Consider the following 7,865-nt stretch of genomic DNA (forward strand, 5'->3'; position numbering starts at 1 on the left):
TTAATTAATAAACACTTACATGAAGCTTTTCACAGAATCATTACTGTTCATAAACCATGAATATTATGTTTAATTCATAAAATACGATTTTTCAAATATTTTCTGGGGAAAAAATAATTTTTTAAAGAAATTCAGTTTGTTCGAAAAATTAAAACATTGTTAATACATCTTTTCTATACACTATACAGTTAGAAAAATAATTGTATGTCTTCCACTTTATATTACTTCCCACGAGTTATTGAAAGAAAACTGCTTTATCAAATAAAAATTGTATAAACAAATAAGAATTTGTTAAACATAAGAAGAAATGTAACAAATTATGTAATTATTCAACAAAAAGTAGCATAGAATACCAACTTCGGAAAAAAGTGGACACCTCTGTGTCGATTTCTAGATCTTCTCAAATTGAACAATAATTAATAGTTGAAATAATCACATGTTTTTTTAATTAATTTACTTCTCCAAGCAATTGATTACCATAACGTTTAATTCAGATAATACATTTTTTTACATTTTATAGGAAAAAATAAGTGTTCAAATAAGTTACATTTATTTATATAATTACAAATTGCTTCCGAAGTCATCATAAAATTTAAAATGTCCATTAATAATTATTTTTATTCAAAAATCGCAGAAATTGCTGCAAATTAACAATAATACGTGAAAATGTATTTTTTTCATATTTTTGTTATATCTGTGGCCCTATGTTAAGGGGGAGGGGGGTGTTGAGGGTGGGTTAAAAATAAAACTTGTTAACATGGTTTTATTTCGTGGACACATCTCTTCAATCCTTAAAAAATTTGGCATGTATATGTATATATATATATATATATATATATATATATATATATATACAGGGTGGACACGCTGGGGCTTACATACATGGCGAATAGAATGCTACCCGAATTGCACAATAGAAGGTGAGGAGCCATTATACAGGGGTATTTTCATATTTCGCGCCTTTAAAGTTGCATTCGGATCGGCCATTCGGTCAAGTCCGTGCATCTTCGAATCAACTTTATCATAGTTTCCATGGTTGCGTTCGAAACTTCAAATGGACACAAGTGTCAAAACAATATAGGTTGTGTTACATAGTAATTGCAAATAATAAAAGTGTTTGATTAATAATAAAATGAGACATGTGAACTGAAAAGTAAACATCAATTTTTTTCTGTGGCAATAACATTATGGAATGTCTGCTGAGTGACAAATACTATAAAACAGTAATAATATTCTGCGCTTCCAGTGGGCGAAGAGTGAATTGTGTTTACCGCTTATTTACAGCATAAAAACAGGTATGTTATGAATATACAGGATATGTTTTAAATAAAGTGAATGAAATATTACATGCGAAAACTTTAAATTGACATTGCCTACATTTACATACAGCGATTAGGGCAAACAGGTGAATTTGAACATAACCTCGAAATAATGACAGATCGGCCCGGCATGTTTATTATTCTTTCGATTGATTATTCTTTACCAAAGGAACGTTTGGTGGTTTTGGATTATTATCACTGACAGTGTCGGCAGCGATAATCTAAATAGTAATGACTTATTATCAATTGAACAATCATTACTTATTAATCATTTTAATAAGTTGAACATTATTTCTGAATTAAAAATTTTATTGCCATTTTTTTTACACAGATCGATCCTAGAAGAAATAAACGTCAGGAAATGCAGATAGAATTGGTGCATTTTAATCAACATTGTTAAAAAATCGTTATCTCTGGAACTTATCCCAAGACTGAGGATTGATCAGCCTAAAATTAATTATCTGAGTCATTTGAATGGTACATGCGTATCAAAAAGATACCTAGAAGCAATTTGACTTGCCCGAATTTTAATTAATACAATGTTTAGGGATTTTTTCATTTTAGAAAATTTTTTTTCTGGACCTTTTCTCAAAATTTGGTTTGATCAACCAATAAAATAAATTAAGCGCTTGTTTGTGATAGGATTGTACCAGTAATAAATCTAGAAGCGAAATTTTAGGCCGATGTTTACATTCCAATTTTTTAAATTATTCTATTCACGAACTTGCTGTATGTGGATCTGATTTCCAAATTGGGATTTGGTCAGCACCTAAAATCAATTTTAAGTAATTTTGATGGTATCGGTGTATCAAAAAAAAATCTCGAAGCAATTTAACAAGCCCAAATTTTAATTAATAAACTTTTTATGTATTATTTTTATTTTAGAAAATATTTTCTCTGGACCAACTTTTTCTTTGAATTATTGTATTTTCGACATTGCTTTTTTGGTTATGATTTGCAAACTGGCATTTGATCAATCCCCATTCTTGGGATAAGTTCCAGAGATAACGATTTTTTAACAATGTTGATTAAAATGCACCAATTCTATCTGCATTTCCTGATGTGTATTTCTTCTAGGATCGATCTGTGTAAAAAACAATGGCAATCAAATTTTAAATTCAGAAATAATGTTTAACTTATTAAAATGATTAATAAGTAATGATTGTACAATTGACAATAAGTAATTATTATTTAAATTGTCACTGCCGACACTGTCAGTGATAAACATACAAAACCACCAAACATTTCTTTGGTAAAGAATAATCAATCGAAAGTATAATAAACATGCCGGGCCGATCTGTCATTATTTCAAGGTTATGTTCAAATTCACCTGTTTGCCCTAATCGCTGTAAGTAAATGTAGGCAATGTCAATTAAACAGTTTACCTGTTTTTATGCCGTAAATAAGCGGTAAACACAATTTACTCTTCGCCCACTGGAAGCGCAGAATATTATTACTATTTTATAGTATTTGTCACTTAGCAGACATTCCATAATGTTATTGCCACAGAAAAAAATTGATGTTTACTTTTCAGTTCACATGTCTCATTTTATTATTAATCAAACACTTTTATTATTTGCAATTACTATGTAACACAACCTATATTGTTTTGACACTTGTGTCCATTTGAAGTTTCGAACGCAACCATGGAAACTATGATAAACTGGATCCGAAGATTCACGGATTTGGCCGAATGGCCGATCCGAATGCAATTTTAAAGGCGCGAAATATGAAAATATCCCTGTATAATGGCTTATCCCCTGCTGTTGTGCAATTCGGGTAGCATTCAGATCTCCATGTATGTAAGCCCCAGCCTAGGGTGGCACGGTTTGGCGGGTGGGAGGCGGTAGCATAATTTTCGTGCTGTAAATTTTCAATAATTTTGTATTTTTACAACACAGGTGCAGTCTGAGCTTGCTGGGAAAAATTTTTTCTAAAGATTAACTCAAAATATTTTTTTTTCATTCAACTCACTTGTGCAATTTATTGAGGGAATTTAAACATTACGTAATTTATCCGATACATTAAAGTGTTACCTTGTATAATGTACGTTGTGCAATATAAATAAAAGTTTTACACGAGAGTAGTTAATTTCTTCGCCTTTAAAGGCGGCACTGATCTTATTTCTTTATTAGTTGTTATCATATAATCCCTATAATATTCTAATGCCAGAAATAGAACATAATACAAATTTCATTAAATCATAAAATATATTACTACCTCGTCTCACAAGTAATAAGATATAAATAATATTCGACCCGCAAATCTGCCTTTACGTATTTTCTTTTTCCAAGCACTGTAAATGATTTCTGTTTATTAAATTCGCTTAATAGTGTAGGTTTATATCATTTAAATAACGTATATATAGGAGAAAAGAAACTTCTGTTCTTAAAACAGGCTGTAAGCATTATGAGTTTTTCATGAAATTACACTACAATGATGAAATTTTATTTTTCATGATATTTCGAATATAATAAAAGTTTTAATGTTTTTTTCAACTATGAGTAGCATTTCTTTAGAATTGTCTTGTGCATATAGTAAAATAATAAGATTTTATAGAAGTTTCATAGTTACTTACTCGACTGATTGTGATTATTGTTGAGCCTGAACTAATATTAAACTAAGTCCTCATTAAAACTTAGAACGTACAATTTCAAAATCACCGCCTGATTTGCTTAAGATTTGAAGTTATGATTTCATATTTTCACTTGATTGGTGAAATCTTTAATTTTTAAGACAGATATTGCTGTAATTATAATTATATGGATATAAAACTTAATTTGCACCATAGATAACCAAGCAATAATGGTAATTGTAGGGATAAAAACTTCATTTTTCTTAAACCTAAAAAAAAAAGAAAATTTTATTTTTTAATTGAATATCCTTAAGAAAATAAAGAATTATATAGGTGGTGAAAAAAGTTTATACAATTAATGGGAATTTTTAAATTATTGTTTTTAAGAGAAAATCGAAGAAAGATCACAAAAAATTTGGAATTATTTCCTCAAATCTGTAAAAAGTGTGAACGGCTTTTAAACAAAATTTTGCAATTTTGCCATATTACAGAATTTTTGAAAAAAAATTGTAAGTTTAAGAGGTATTCAAAAGTTTTGAAATGATTCAAAAATAATTAAAACTTGTAAGGTTTTTAAAAGAGTTTGGTAATGTTTCATAAAAATGAAAGGCATATTTTCAGGTTCCTAGAAAAATTAATATAATTTTTTATTTCGAAAAATTAATTGGAAGAGATCATTTGAAAAGATTTTTAAAATTCTCAAAGAAGAATTGGAAAGATTTTAAGGCAACTTTGTTTCATTTTGAAGAATAAATAAAAAATGCAGGAAAAGGTAAAATAATTTTTAGAAATTAGAAGGTTTTGAAAAGTCCGACAAGATTAAAAAAAACAAGAATTTTTCTCAAATTCGTGTGAAAATTTTTAATATTTTTTTATTTTGAATAATGAACTTTAGGAGAAAGTTGAAAATTTTTTTTAAACATAACAAAGGTTTTCCTCAAATTTTAAAAAGAGTTTCTAAAATTTTAAAGCAAGACGTTTTAGTTTGGTAAGATTGCAAAATAAAAACAAACAAAAATATTTAAATTAACTATTTATTAAATTATTAATCAAATGAAATATTTAAAAACGTCACATTTGATTAATTCGATGTCAAAATGGACCGTATAAGGGCATTGGCACGATTGGAAGGGTACGTTTTATCCAATTAGACATTTTTTTATAACAGAACATTAATTTTTAACTTTGTCTTCAAACCTCGTGAATCCGGTGTGTAGAAATTAGTATTTAAAAAAGCAGTAAAATATATTTTTTTAAATAGAAACTTAGCATTTGTAGGAAAAAATTTGATTTTTCTCTCATTTTTTTAAAGGCAAAATTGGAAAAACCAAAATTAAAACTGGTTTTTTAACCTTCCCCTACATTATTGTTAAAAAAAGTGGGAAAAAATGAAATATTAAAAAATATATATTTACTGTGTAACCGTCTAATTACTTTGCGTTTGCACGTTTGGTCAGATTTAAACCATTTCCGAACATAGGATTTTGAATTTTTTTCTTCTAGACAGTAGCTTTAAAAAGATAATATTTAAAAATGTCCAATTCTATAAATTGTAGTTGAAAGTGGAGCGTATATGTGGATTGATACGATTTCAGGGTAACATTTGGTCGGATTTGACCCCCGTCCGGGCATACGATTTTTGCTCTTCTTTTTTGTTTTTATTCCTCTAGAAAATTATCTTGAAAAATCTAAGATTTGAAAATGTCACATTTGCTTATTTCTATTCCAAAATGGACCATATATGTGCATTGACATGATTTCAGGGCAACGTTTGGTCAGATTTGATCCACTTCCGTACATAGGATTTTGATTTTTTTCTTCTTTTTTTTCTTCTTTTTTTTTCTTCTAGACAATATCTTTAAATATTTTATATTAAAAAATGTCACATTTTATACATTCTAGTTGAAAGTGGGGCGTGTATGTGGATTTGTACGATTTCTGGGCAACATTAGGTCGGATTTGGTTCACGTCCGGACCAAATTATTATTATTTAGTGCGAAACCGTCTAATTGCTTCACGTTTGCAGGTTTGGTCAGATTTGAACCACTTCCGGCCGTAGGAAGTCATAGCTTCTAGTAAATATATTCACCTTTACAGCAATAATCCACAACCTCTAGGAAATACCCCTATCAAATTTAATGAATCCTTTCCCAGCTGTATTTAACTGAAACTGCTAAAAAAATTTAATTGAAAGAGAATCACCCAGGTTTTCGAGTTCCTAGTAAATATATCTACCCTCACATTGATATTCAACCAGCCCTCGAAACTATCCCTATCAAAATTAACGAATCCAGTCTCAGCTATCTTCAACTAAAAGTGCCAAAACATGTGAAATTTGAAAAAATGACCCCAGAAAACTTTTCACAACTCTAGCAACCGCACTCCTTCGAATTAGTCCTAACATATTTAATCAACCAACTCTCACCTTTCATCAATTAAAACAGTCAACAAAATTTCCAATTATAAATAATCACCAGACACAGTTTTCCAAGTCTGTAGTAGATTTAGTTAAAGAATGATAAAACTGGGTTCGTTAAATGTGGTAGGAGTAGCTCCTGGGGATTTTAGAATATTACTATGAGAGTGAATTTAGCTATTATACTAGGTGGGGTGGAAAGTAACCTCTTTGACCGCCAGAATGCGCTGCTACTGCAAAAAAGTTTATGGTGTCTTGTAGTCCGTTCATATATAGGCAGACATACCAAATTTCACTGCGATACTGGCGTTAGTTTTATTTTGACAGCTGATTGTTGCTGAAGTGTTTCCCATCATGTTGAGCATGGTACTATTATCTCTTCCCAAACCTTAAAAAAAAATTTCATTCCCAAGGAGGTTACTTTTTACCCCACCTAGTAGACTTGAAAAGATATGCTTATGTTAATATTTAATTTGAAAGATTTATAATCGTTTTAATTGATAGAATGTGAGACATGGGTGGTTTAATGTGGTATATTAACTACAGTCTTGGAAAGCTATCTGGAGTGATTTTTTTTAATTTTAATTTTTTGCGGTTTTAGTTAAAGACAGCTGAGACTGGGTCCGCTAATTTTGAGAAGCCTTAAACTATAATTTTCAACAAAGCATTTTAATGATTTGTACTTCATATCTTTTTACGTTCGTTTTTTCGTTCTTTTTTCGTTCGTTTCCAATGGCCATTGGATTTGTTTTAGCTTCGACGCGACGTTTCTCAGTACTCACGTGAACAGCACCCTTCCCGCCAACTGCACTTTTAACAACTTATTTCTGTTCAAAGATGGGTAGGTATTATACTTCTGGAGGCTCAATTCGATGACTTTCCAGCCGAAAGTGTACATTAGGGTTAATTTTCAATAATGTCTCACTTTGTTTTCCCTTGTCAGCTGCCTTATTCTGTTGGCTGTTCGGCGGCCTGAAGACGCCGCAGGCTGCGGATGTTAGTCAAGAAGTGGCCGAAGAAATAAAAAAAAACGGAGAAGGAATAACTCCCGAGAACACAGCATCGTCGAAACCAACGGCGCACCTGAACAAGAATGGAAAAAGAAGGCAAATGAGTCGCCTGCAGCAAGAGTAAGAATATTCACGTTTACTTCACTCAATTCTTCGAGCCATATGTGGGCCAACAACCGAACTGGGCACAAGCGCAGGAAAGGAATTTTTCACACGAACTACAAATCCTACAGCAGGGATATTTCTACCTGCAGCATCCCCAACCAATCCCTCATCATGCTGTCCCACCCGCACATTATTCACCCTTCACACGCTATGCAGCATTTCCACCAGGGTGGACATCGATGATGGGTACGCCTCATCGGTGTGCATCACGTATACCGATGTATTCACCAGCAGTACATCATGTACCACATACGTACTGCTGTCAGGCTTGCTCTCCACGGTTTTACAGTCTGTCAAGTTAAAGCGTGGGTGGCTTTACTCGCAGTCGGTAAGGTGTATCGACATGATTTTGGTGTCAAAATATTAAGAAGAGCTCCCTC

This window comes from Belonocnema kinseyi, chromosome 1 (genome assembly GCF_010883055.1).
Source record: "Belonocnema kinseyi isolate 2016_QV_RU_SX_M_011 chromosome 1, B_treatae_v1, whole genome shotgun sequence".
NCBI classification, from domain to species: domain Eukaryota; kingdom Metazoa; phylum Arthropoda; class Insecta; order Hymenoptera; family Cynipidae; genus Belonocnema; species Belonocnema kinseyi.